This window comes from Carlito syrichta, unplaced genomic scaffold, assembly GCF_000164805.1.
Source record: "Carlito syrichta isolate Samal-C Ts95f unplaced genomic scaffold, Tarsius_syrichta-2.0.1 Scaffold302449, whole genome shotgun sequence".
Lineage (NCBI taxonomy): Eukaryota > Metazoa > Chordata > Mammalia > Primates > Tarsiidae > Carlito > Carlito syrichta.
In genome coordinates, this window is record NW_007246545.1 from 601,817 (window position 1) to 615,486 (window position 13,670).

General features: G+C 39.8%; 1 pseudogene across 1 annotated transcript; it reads right to left on the reverse strand.

The window, feature by feature from the left end:
• Positions 1-4,018: 4,018 nt before the first annotated feature.
• LOC103259038 lies at positions 4,019-4,718 on the reverse strand (annotated as a pseudogene). Its single transcript, XR_504215.2, has one exon. The product of XR_504215.2 is annotated as an enhancer of rudimentary homolog pseudogene (transcript).
• Positions 4,719-13,670: the final 8,952 nt, after the last annotated feature.

Below are 13,670 nucleotides of genomic sequence, written 5' to 3' on the forward strand. Positions count from 1 at the left end.
TTTTGATTTATTGTAGAGATGAGGTCTTGCCAAGTTGCCCAGGCGGGTCTCGAACCCACGGTCTCAGGCAATCCACTCACCTCAGCCTCCCAAAGGCGCGGGATTACAGGCTGAGCCACCGAGCCCAGCTTGCCCACTTTTTAATAGGGCTGTTTGTTTTTTTCCTTTCTGCTTGAGTTCCTCGTAGATCCTGGATGTTAGACTGTTGTCAAATACACAATTAGTAAACTTTCCCCCCCATTCTATGGGTTGTCTTCCTGCTCTCTTGATGGATCCTTTTGCTGTGCAACAGCTTTTTAGTCTGAGGAGGTCCCAGTTGTCTATCTTATCTTTTATGGCATATGCTTTTGGGGATTTGATCAAGAATTGGTTGCCTACTCCACTGTGCATAAGAGTGTTTCCTGTGTTTTCTTCTAGGATTCTTATAGTTTGAGGTTTTACGTTTAGGTCTTTGATCCCTTTAGAGTTGATTTTTTATAAGGTGATTTTGGATTATATCCTGAACATTTTCAGTGTTATACTGGATAGGCTCTGAGTTTTTAAAAAATGTTGATATTTTGCTTTAGCAGGAGATCAACCCAGATTTAAATTTCGGTTCAATTACATAAGCCTTTGTTGTGCTGCCTTGGCTCCTGCACCTACCCAGTTCAAGGGTTAGTCTGAGAATTACCCAGGTGGTTCATATCTCAGTTAAATTCTCAAAGCCTTTGCTACGTTGGTTTATGTCTGTTCCTTGCATTCTTGGCTCAGATGTTAGACTGAGCCTAGGGTTCATACACAGAATTAGGGGACTACTTTCTCCAGTTCTTTCCCCTCTGGAATTTCTCCCATCTACTGTGCCCCAGAGGGTTAACATTTCCTGGTTCCTTTGGCCAGAAAGACATGTTTCTACTGGAAGTTTAGCAGCCAATAGGCCACACTGTTCTGAAACTGGGGCCTGCCCTTTGGATAAAGCTGTATGAGAAAAGAAGGGGCGGGGGAAGAGAGAGAGAAACTCACTCATCCCCCTAAATCCATCTGCTTTTGTTTACTTTCACAGTCCTCAGGTAGTTTTTCTCCCTCCCATGTTTTTGTCAGAGACTTTAGTTATAATTAGCAGGAGGGATGGGATCTAGTGGGTTCACACTCCCTTAGCAGAACCAGGACTCCACTGACTCATTTATTTTTCATATAGATAAAATTCAAAGACCCAGCAGAGTCCTGCAAGGGAGTCAGTCATGTGCTTCCCCCGAAACGCTCCTACTCTGCTCTGAAAAATACATATAGGCTTTTTGTGTACTTTTTAAAACCTGATGCAATAGCAAAAGACATCAAAAGCAGGAAAATCCTTTATCAATGTTGAAGAGGTTATATTTAAGATTGGGCACCGTATATTTTATTTTACCTTCTTCTAGGCGCAAATCTTCAATTTGGAGGGTAGATGAGAGCAATGCAATTATTTATTCTTATATAATTTTTTCCTTTGAGGCTAAGAAAAAAAAATAACACTATACATATATATTTTCTGAAAGGTAGCATAAAAGTGCCTTTTATTTCCTTGGGAGTAATTTTGTTTGGTTTCAGACCTGTCACTTTTAATTATTTACCTAGTCACTGTATCGCTGACTGTAATATAAATACAGTATATAATTATACTTTTGAAATTTTTTTTTACTTGTTGCCCATGGTGGGTTTCTTGGAGCTGTAACAACCTATCTGTTAAGCATAAGGACTAACAGCATGGAGCCGAAAGCTGATTCAGAGAATTATTTTAATTTGAAGACTGTTGCCCAGGTAAATAACAGCTGCTTTGGAATCATTGTGACTGAAGCAGTCAATTAATAATTTACCTTTATATTTAGCTATAACAGGTGAAATTCCAGGGTTACCAAAGTATAAATGATTTCTTAAGTATCACTAGATTATCTAGCTGTTATATTGTACAGGGAATACTACTACAAATAGATTCTTGGACATAAAGTTGCAGAGTTATGTTGGGAGACTATGATTAATGATGGGCCAAATCAAAATGATCAGAGTATAAATTTGGCTTCAGTAAACAACCCTATAATCTATTTGTTTATCAAAATTGTATGCAAAATGTATTATGCCTTTAAACTTGGGCAGAGAATCTTGTAAGAGCAAATTTTTCCTGCGAGATATTTTTTTTAAAGTTATTTCTGGGTTTGTAGTGAGTTCTGGCATTTTACTTCGAATATGGTACCTAACCAGAACCAGGAAATGCGAAGGTCTAAATTTTTAAGACTAAGGGGAGCTCTTATTTTTCAATTGAAAATAATCTTTTGCCATTACAAACACAGTACATATGTATTATAGAAAGTAAAAACACACACACACACACAAATAAGCAAAAAATAAGAATATAAAAACACAATTTTTATTATCCAGTGATGATTTCTGCCAACTCTTTATTGTCTATTCTTCCAGATGCCTTTCCAATTATGTGTATATGCATTTTTATTCTGAGAATCAGATCACATTTTACTTGCTGTTTAACCATTTGGTTTTCAAAGTCAAGAATCTCTGACTTTCCATGTAAATGCATTTCCATACTATCTAATACTCAGTCCACCATCACATTTTCCCAATTGTTCACCAAGGGAGCAAGTTAGGACCTTTGGAAAAGGCCTTCATAATGTTGACCATTGGAGTGTATCCTATAAATGAGTTTTATGTTTTGTTCTCGAATGAGATTTCATCTCAGACAAGAGAATTTTTCTCAAAACCAGTGCAAGAGAGAAACTTAAAAAAAAATCTCTTCAATTGATATTGAAAGAAAAGGATTTAGGAGGCTAAAAATAGGGCTTGTGCCTAAGACACAAATTCATTCTTAGGAAGCAAATTTCTGGAAGAGTAGTACTACAGCATTCAGATGAATACACATAATTTTCTTTTTGCCCCCTCCTTAAGTTTTGAAACATAAAAGTAATTTAGAACTTATTCATTAAATAAAATTTAACAGAGAAAAAGGCAAATCACCATTACTTTAACTTTCCAATCAATTAATTATTAGGATTTTGGTGTGCGGAAGTATTTTTTTCAATGCATATGCCATAGTTGCTATCATATACATATATACATATACATTTATACACATATATACTTGTACATAAATACATACCATATGTACATATACATATATGTAAGTATACATGTATATGTATTATACACACATATGTAAGTATTATGGCATGTATTTATATAGACATGTAAGCATATTTCACATGTACTATATGTACATAAATTAATATGCTTAGCATTCATCAAGGATTTTCTCAGATTGCTGTAGTCTTTCTGATCAGCATTTTGCAATTGTTACATAATATTTTATTGTGGTATTTAATAATTTATTTAGTCATTCCTCTTCTGATGAACATTTATTTTATTTCTGTTCAGGGTCTGGCATCAACTGGCCCACCCACTGACTATGCCTGAGATGCTCTGTGGTGGCTGCTTCCTTTCCCTCCCCACTCGTTCTCAGGGCATAGCTCCAGGATCCACATTCTGGAACGTTCTCTCAAGGGGCCTGATCTCAGAGATCAAGCTTCATTTAGACTCTCTTGCTCTGTTTTACCCTGATGTACTTGACATCTTGAACTTTTTCTTCTTGTAATTCTGTTTCACCAGGAATTTGGACTTAAATTCTCCTTTCTTTTCTGCTTCTTCCCAACTCTGTCTGCTTCTTCCCAACTAGTTCTGAACTTACAGATCTTGGTTTGGGCAGATTTTTAGGCCTTCGCTCACCATTGGAGGGAAGGAGGGTTGGCAGGGAAAGGTCACTAAATCTCTGGTTCCCACCTATAAAAAACACTGAGATGAACATTTTTTGGTAAGATTTTTCCTCCCATATTTGGAATTATTTTCTTAGGATAGAATCCCAGAAATAAAATGACTAAATTAAAGAATGTGACTGTTTTCAAATTGGCAATATTTATTATCAACTGAATATAGCTAATATTTATTAACCATTTCTCTTTTTTTTTAACTAAAGAACATTTACTTTTCACTGAGACTTTGTCTTGAGGACATAGCTAAACTGCGTCACCACCCCCACCCCATCTTGAAGAAGGGTTAGTACAGTGAATGTTGTAAAAGAGACATCAACAGTTGGAAGGATTGCAGCCAACATTAAATGACAAGGGACAACTTTCATCTAAATCATCATAAAAATGTTTAAAGTAAAAAATAAAAAGAAAAAAAGGGGGGCAGTGGGGTTTCAGATTGAACAAGATCCTCACATTTATGGAATACATTCCATCCTGGCTAGAATGTAACAAAATGGAAAGAGGATTCCTATAATACAAAACTCCCACTATAGCTCGCTGCACACACTCGTGTTCCACGCCCACCCCATTCCCAATGCTTCCCATTCGATTACTTCCCGGCCTGCTGGGCCTGCGGGCGAGAGAGCACGTAGATCTTCTCTTTAATCCAGTCTTTGTTATACGGTTGGTATGTCTGGGTATCAGCTCGGTAAACCAGGCAGCTGAGGTCTACCAGATCATCAATGAAATCAAACAACTGACTAATGTCATATGTGATTGAGGGGCTGTTAGGATTCATCCTCTTCAGATGTTCTTCGTACATTTTACAAACGCCTTCCATACACTCGTTCACAGACTCATGGTCAGCGTAGGTCCTGCCTTCCGGCCTCTTGGTGGGCTGCACCGGCAAGATGGTGTGAGACATCGCGCCAAACTCTCCTCGCCGCAGCCGCCGCCAACCTATTAACCATTTCTGAGACATTATCTCATTTAATCCTCACAACAGTCCAATACATATTCCCATCATAGATAAGGAAATAGAGGTGTGGGGGTAATATGTAACATTGCAATACATTCTTTTGAGATGTTATTAATGTTGATTATAATTTAAAAGGAATCAGTAGGTTTTAGTTGCCTTGCTTTCCTATTTTTTTTAGGGGAGGTGGGGAGTGCGTTAACAGGAAAAGTTGGTTAAATTTTATTAAAAAAAAGGTTGTAATTTTTTTGAGCATTAGTTATACAAACATTTCCATACTTATAAACAAAATCAGTTTTAAACCAAGGGATAAACAGGAAGGCTCATTGCTGACTCATTCATCAAATACTTCAGCACCTTCCTTTTGTGTAGCATCATGCTAGGAGCTGTGTGGACCCCAAGCTAGGTTGTAGTCTCCATGAGGGGAGAGGATTCTGTCTGCTTTGTTCACTACTGTATTTCTAGAGCCAGGACAGTGCACAGCCTACAGTTGGTATTCAAGAAATAGGTTTGTTTGTTTGTTTATTTATTTATTTATTTATATATTTTTGAGTTGGAGTCTTGCTCCCGGCTACCGCAGCCTCGACCTGCTGGGCTCCACGATCCTTCTGCCTCAGCCTTCCACGTAGCTGGAACTACAGGCATGCGCTTCCACACCCGGCTAGTTTTTGATTTATTGTAGAGATGAGGTCTCACCAAGTTGCCCAAGCGGGTCTCAAACCCACGGGCTCAGGCAATCCACTCACCTCAGCCTCCCAAAGCCGCGGGATTACAGGCTGAGCCACCGAGGCCGGCTAAGAAATAGTTTTAAAATGAATGAAAATATGGTCACATGCTGTTTTTACCAGGTAGGATTAGGTTCAGCTGTGGGTGACAGAAACCCCAAAATAACAGCTTAAACTGGATGGGAGTTTGTTTCTTACATTAAAAAAAAAAATCTAGAAAAAAGCAATCCAGATTGTTAGGGAAGGTTCCTAATAAGACAGGGCCTAGTTTACTCCTGTCTTATTGGTCTGTATTTCTTGCACATAACTTTTCTTGTTTTTGGATCAGAGTCTTACTCTGTTGTCTAGGCTGGAGTGCAGTGGCCTCGACTTGCTGGGCTCAGGCGATCCTCCCACCTCAGCCTCCTAAGTAGGTGGACTACAGGCACCTACCATGTTAACTAAATTTTTTTGTTTTTGAGTTGGAGTCTTACTCTGTCACCCAGACTGGATGGAGTGCAGTGGCCTCTCCCAGCCCCTGCAGGCTTGACCTGCTGGGCTCCGGTGATCCTTCTGCCTCAGCCTTCCAGTAGCTGGAACTACAGGCATGCGCTCCCACACCTGGCTAATTTTTTGATTTATTGTAGAGATGAGGTCTCGCCAAGTTGCCCAGGCAGGTCTCGAACCCATGGGTTCAGGCAATCCACTCACCTCAGCCTCCCAAAGCGTGGGATTACAGGCTGAGCCACTGAGCCCGGCTAATTTTTTTTTTTTTTAATAGCTGGAGTATTGCTACGTTGACCAGGCTGGTCTTGAATTCCTGGCCTCAAGTGATCCTTCTGCCTTGGCCTCCCAAAGTGCTGGGATTACAGGCGTAAGCCACCACACTTCGTCAGCATATGACTTTTATTTCAGGGTCCCAGCTGACTGCTTGAACTCTAGCTATCACATCAACATTTCCAAAAAAAAAGAAAAGAAAGGCACACTCCCTTTCTTTCAGTGCACTTTCTGGAGCTTGCACATATACCTTTTTCTGACATCTTATTGGCCAGAACTTAGTCACATTGTCACATCTAGCTGCAGCAAAGATAAGAAATGTGGACTTTATTATTTGTGACTGTGTGCCCCTGGTAAAACTATGAGTTCTATTACTCTGGACAAAGGAAATAATATATTTTGGGGACAATAGCAAGATCTCTTGATAATAAGCTGAAATCCTCTTAGGAGTTGAAATTTTATGCATACATTAAATCTTAAATAACCACATAAAGCTGTATATTTTTGAAACCAAATGAGTAGTACAGGTGATCTGAAGCACACAGAGAGAAGATCCTTACAAAATGCTGGTTGATTCACTGGAAGGATCTAGTGAAAAGCGGCATCGTAGTTGAGGGCTAGATACACAGAGAGGACTGAGCAGAACTGGAGTCTAGTCCAAGGGCGCCAGATGTTTTGTATTAGGTAGAGGTGGTAAACACACACACACAAATCATGATGGTTATGAATAAAATTTTATCTGCTTTTGATCATCAAGAAAAGGTCATAGTAATCATTTTTAAATCAATATATTTTATTTAAAGGGTACTTTTACCTCCTTTAAACAAATCTGTAAAGCCTTGTTACTTGGATTTCCCCCTGCGAGCCTCCTGTGGTTCTTCTGTGTTTAATAGGGTGGTTCACCAAGGCTGCAATTTTCTTTATAAGGCTCTTCTATTCCCTTGCAAGGCACAGAGCATTCAAGGAACTCTTGTGGCCAGTGGCGGTTTTCCCCAGAGTCAGGGAACTATGGTGCTCCTGTTCTACATCTGCCTTAAAAGCCCCTACCATAAAAAAAGGGAGGAGTGAGAAATGAGTCCACATATTTAGAGGCTGAATTTCTTTCTCGTCACTAACAATTTAAGAAATTATACAGATAGTACACATTCATCAAAGATTTAGGAAATAAAGGTAAACAAAAAGAAAAATAACCTGTAATCTCATTCTACAGAGATGGCCTCTGTTAATATTTGGACATAAGCCCTTCCACACTTTTTAATGCCTTTTAATACATATGTTCACATAAATATTTATTTTAAAAAACTGTGTCAGTGTTAATGTTTTACAGTCTGCATTTTAAATTCGATAATCTACCATGAACATTTTGGGGTTGACAAAATTATCTGCATCATTACTGCACATAGCTGCATAATATATTACTGGAAGGATGTAAAGAGCCAACTTTTGGTGATATGAAATATGCCTGCAGTACTTCTTTTATCAGAAACTTATGAGAGCTGTTCAGTCACAGGAGCTGAGTGGGAGCAGAAGGCTTGAAAGGAGGTCATCAGGAAAGGTTAGTTGCACAGTTGTCTGAGGTCGAGAGACTGAATGTAATACCTGGACAACTGGCTGCTTCCAAAGGAGGCTGTCTAGAGACATGGCTGTCAACAATGTCAGCAGGGTGGTATTGCTTATAGCCTGCAGCTCCTCCAGGAAACCCAGGTGAGTGCCTCTTTGGAGGCAGATGGCTCTGGAGAAAGCACCTCAGGCCATCTGTTATTCTGTAAACAGCCCTCATCTGCTGGATCCTTGCCTTCTCTCCAACTGGCATTAGAAACTAACAGCTCTGTCAGATTGGGTGTAGTTTTCAAACTCCCTGAGCTGCTACCTCATTCTCCAGTTACCTCACCCCTTGCCTCCCCAGCGTTGTTCACATTCTGCTACCAACATTTGATGTACATTTAAAGCAATGACTTCATGAGCTGGGTATGTGCAGTGCTTAAGTCTCCCCACTCAGGAGCCTTCAGAAATAAAACTCAGATTAGGTAACAGCTAGGGCAGGATCATTGAGGACGTTTTTTAACAGTGACATAATGACTTTCCTCAGTTATTTCCCATTGTTTGAAGGGGATCATTATCTCTCTGTGAAACCACATCTGATATTGAGGCTGAAGTGAATTTCTGAAATATAGGCCCTTACCTCTGAATGGGAAGAGCCCACCTGCCTCCCACTAAAGGGCTTTGTACCATCAGGGTGCGGAATGGATGCTGGGTGCTTGCAGGCTGCCCTGATGTTATGCATTAAGGGTACATATCTCATAATGTGAGAACTATGTCTGATACAGATTTTGCTCCACAAGAATAAACTTGTTCTTTCTTGAGGATAAATGACCTCGGGGATCATTGGCTTTTAAGTGTTATAAATTTTTATGACATTATGAAAAAATGTGGGCTACAGTAAACCACTTAGTATTATATTTCCATTTTCTGGATAATGGATTAGGTGTGATGTTCCAGCAAATGTGAGTAGACTTCAGAGGGGAAACTAGAAATAGAACAGGATACAAAATATGTACAACAACAGCAACAAAAAAGAAACTCAAGTTAATGTTCCTCTTATATGACCAAATATTAAAATATAAGGTGAATGCTGAAGTGTTCATGATTGATGGGGCATTAAATTAAAATAAAATCTGATTAAGTTATTCGAGGGCCCTAAAATGGAAATTTGGAAAAGGTAAAGGTAAAAGTCAAAATAGCAGAGATTAGGACTGATATCAAATTGTAAATTGGAGGATGTAATTAAAGATAAAAACAGAATAATTCAAAGGGAAATGCTGAGATGTGAACCTGAGAATAAAGGAAGAAAGGAAGAAAGAACAGAGGAAGAAAGAAGGAAGGAGGAAGGAAAGAAGGGGAAATAATTGCACATATAATCTTCATATAGGGAGGATGTAAAATATATTATAATGTTGATAAGGGCTTTTAGCAAGAAAATCAGGGGCTTGATTAGGATTCACAAATTGTGGATATTAAGAAGGTCAACTTGACCCTTTTAGACTAGGAGGAAATGAAAAGAGAAAGATGCCTCGTGTTCTAAGGACAATATTTTGGAGGTAGGTTTTCTGGAAGTGGTTACTCCTGTTAATAGTTATGGAGCTAAAATGAATAGTTTTCCTCTTCTTTTTTTTAGGGTAACTGAGGTCAGAGACTAGAGAAATTTTGTCATTTGGCAGTCAAAGCCATTGGCTATTGGACTACATGTCCAAAAGTGCCGGTGCTGAGAGAAACAAAATATCCTGAGGAGCAAATGAGGAAACAGAGCCAGAGAATCATAAAACACTTTGCTGGATGCCACCCTGACAAATGTTGGCATAGCAAATTGCATCATAATTTTGATATTGCCGAGGAATTCAGAGACACTGGGTAAGTTGTGGATTGATCGGCAGACGTCAAGTGAATAGTATGTCTATTTGATGTTGTCACTTGATGTTTTTCTCAACTTCCATTTCCATTTGGAACAGATGGTTGTGATCCTAGCAAAGACTGGGGAGGGGGCTAGGACTGTGCAGTTGGCATTATTCAGTTCTGTGTTATTATCTAAGAAAATAATGGATCAGTCATCTGGGTAGAGCTAGCTCAGAGTACCATATCCACAAAAGTTATGAAACTTAAAGTGAAGTGGTGGTGGGTCAAAGATGGAAGAGGGAGTTTCTAGAACATGGTCTCCAGGCATGGTCAAATGCCCAATGTTTTGGCATTTAAGGCCTTCTTTCTACTTGGCTCTGTACCTGAGCCTTGTCAGGTGTGTAACAGTTATGTTTGGGAGCAGCTTTTAAACACAGATGTTGTATTTGTGAGAAGTTTTAAAGTATTAAAAAACAGTGGAGCCAACTTAAACAAAAGAGAGGAACTTGTTAAAAGATGAGGTTGCCTTGGAGCCTTGGGAACAGACTAGAAGCAAAGACAGGAAGCTTGGTGGAACTTCCTATCTCTAGTCTTGGTTCCTCTCTATGTTTCTGTTCAGTCTATTAGGCATAACCTTCTTCTAATCGGCACTGTGAAAGCACAGCTGGAGTACAGTTCCAGGCCTTGAGGGGAGACATGCAGGCTATTTAAAGAACAGTCATAGAAATGATTAAAGAGCACACCCCCCCACACACAAAATAGAGAGGAGATACTAAAAGGCCAGTGATAATTCATTGAGAAAAGTCTGCTGTTGGGTACAGGACAGGTTTTTTTTGTTTTGTTTTTTGTGGGTTTTTTTTTTGAGTCAGTCTCACTCTGTCGTCCACACTGGAGTGCAGTGGCATGCTCATGGCCAGGGCAGACTGAACCTGCTGGGCTCAGACAATCCTTCCCCCTCAGCCTTCCAAGTAGCTGGAACCACAGGCATGTGCCACCATACCTGACTAATTTTTTGTAGAGACGAGGTCTTGCCAAGTTGGCCATATGGTCTCAAACCCCTGGACTCAGGCAATCCTCTCACCTCCGCCTCCCAAAGTGCTGGGATTACAGGAGTGAGCCACAGCATCTGACTGGGTATAAGATAGTTTTAAGTATATGAAGGAATGTTAGTGTAAGAATATGGTGGCCAACTCTTCGTTGTCTTCACTAATGATAAACCAAGAGAGGAGATATTTGTTCAAAGCCAAAGGGAGTCAGGCTAGATAAAAGGAAGTAGGTGACAGCAGTGGTGACTGTAGGCTTTTAAGAGAAAGCTGAGATCTCTCCTGCAGCTACTTCGACAAATAGGTAATTCTTGTCTCTCTGGAATGATGTCTGCTCCGTCTTTGGAAAGGAGAATGGCCTGGAAGGGCCTGTCAGCCCTTCTTAACTTTGAAGGCAAGTATTTGGTTGGACATAGCGACTCTTTTTTTTTTTTTTTTTTCTGGCACACCAGCGTTTGAAGGGGCTTCTTAGGCTCTTTGGTATTTTCTCAGGCTTACAACCATATTGAGCCATTAGATAACTTTCCGTCCCTCTATTCACTAATCTCAAGTTTCAGTGTCAAGATGACAAAATACGTTCATGTTTGATTTGCTGGTTTGGTACATATATTTTTGCTGGTTATTTAGAAAATGATTCAATATAATTTTCATGCTATATATATAGAGAGTTTTTTTTGGCTTCAAGGCATCTGGTGGCTATTTGATGATAATGAGACTGAAATGCTTATTTATTTTGCTTTCAATCATATGATTTGACTTTCAAATAAAAATAATTAAAATACACCCACTAATTACAAAAGGAAAATAATTAATTTCTCCTCTTCCTAATTGCTTTAAACTCAACTCTTACCTCATTTAGGGACATGTGACTCAAGTATTGAAAGTCACTCAGCCCACGGTGTTAGGATGGAGGGAAGAATAATGTTTTGTAATAAAATTCTCAAAACATTTAGCTTTAAATGTTTTCAGTCATATATTAGATGAAATATTTCAGATGATAGAATGAACTCAACGGAAAGTTTTATCTAGTATTAATCAGGATAAAATGGCTCCAGATGTTTCCCAGCTCAATACACTACACCAGAAAAATTGTAAGAGAGCAGAAGGGTTGTTATGGGTGTTTAGTGCCCAGAAAGTCATTAGAATAAAAGTTATCCTCACATTTTACTAGCCTCTTCCTTGTTGTGTTAAGTCTCACTTATAAGTCCTTCTATGAGTTGGTGGTGTCTCTGACCAGCCAGAAGTAGCTTCAGTGGTAAACATATTAACTTCTGAAAAAAAGAAGCTGTCACTAAAAATAAGACCTCTAAATAAAAACAAACCTTGCTTGTATCTGATAATTACACACAAAATTTGTGTGTGAGCTGGGTGTGGTGGCTCACACCTGTAATCCCAGCACTTTGGGAGGTGGAGGTGAGAGGATTACCTGAGTCCAGGGGTTTGAGACCAACCTGGGCTACTTGATGAGACCTTGTCTCTATAGTAAACAAAAAGATAGCTGAGTGTGGTGGTGCACATCTATGGTTCCAGTTATTTGGAAAGCTGAGGTGGAAGGAGTGCCTGAGCCTAGCAGGTTTAGGCTGCAGTGGTTGTGCCACTGCACTCCAGCCTGAGTGACAGAGTAAGACTTTGACTCAAAAAAAAAAAAATTGTGTGTGTCACACATTTTGACACTAGTAGACTGCTTTTCTTCCAGATGGATATCAGTTTAAGGTACCCTATAATGCCTTCCTCCATATAACTACCAACTTTCCCATTATATTCCCTAATGATAGAAATGTATCTAAAGTTATTATAGCCCCAGTTGCTATATTTAGTATGCTTTGGTTTTATTTTCCTATATTAGGCTTGGATGGAATCATAAAGAATTTGGGTTCAGAGGTGTGCTAGCCTTCCTCAGTACCTGTTGCTCAGGTGAGAGGTACCTCTGGAGGGGGTGTGGTCCCTGAAGCCACATGCCACTGAGTTGGATGACAGGGGAGAGGTGAGGCTCAAGGAGCTAGGTTGCTAGGAGAGTGGGTGCACTGGGAACAGAGGGTGGGTGATAAAGTTGGTTCCATTCTGAGGGTGGGCAGGCAGTGAGAGGCCACACAAAAGCAAGGGAGAGGAGTCAAACCTTTTTTGGAGGAATTACTGAATTAGTTGCTGGAACCCTGGCCACTCCCAGAGTGATGTTTACTCTAATTTCCCTGAAGTCCTTTTAGAATTGTTGGCACTCTCATTAGATGGGCTGTTTCATCCTGATTTCACATTCTCCCCTGTGCTGGTCTTGAAACCATGAGGTTTCTCCTGTTTTTCTGATGATAACGATCCTTAACTGGGTAATGTTATTTTAGCAAATAGCCCAAGGCAGAGCTGAGTGCCAGACCTGTCAGTGTTTATCCAGCCCTGCAGACCTTGCCGGGTGAAGCTCTCACTCTCCCTTTCCATATTAGTCTGCTTTTAGTTAGGTGGTCTTCCCAAATCTAAGAGTAAGGGTCCTTGGAAAGCAACCCAGCAGGGTTATGAATCGCCAAGCGGCTCTTCCACATTCAGTGAGGGAAAAGCATGCAGGCTCAGCTGGACAAACCTGCTTGCCACTTTACACTTTAGATGGCATTTATTCCTCTAATTGGCTAAAAATAGAACTCCCTAAAATGATTAATTTACTTTGTAGAGATTTTTACAACAACTAGAAATGTACATTTTTTGGTCTTCCTCTCTCTCTCTCTTTTTTTTAGAAAGCAGGATTTATTGAGAAGACGGAAAAGTTCCCACAGTGGGAGGGTACCTGAAGGGGTTGCCCCTGGTCTTCCTCTTTATTTTATTTTATTTTTTATTTTTTAAATTTTTATTTTTTGAGTTGGAGTCTCACTCTGTCACCCAGACTGGAGTGCAGTGGCCGCTCCTGACCACTGCAACCTCAACCTGCTTGGCTCTGGCGATCCTTCCACCTCAGCCTTCCAAGTAGCTGGAACTACAGGCGCGCGCTACCATGTCTAGCTAGGTTTTTTTTTTTTTTTTTTTTTTTTTTTGG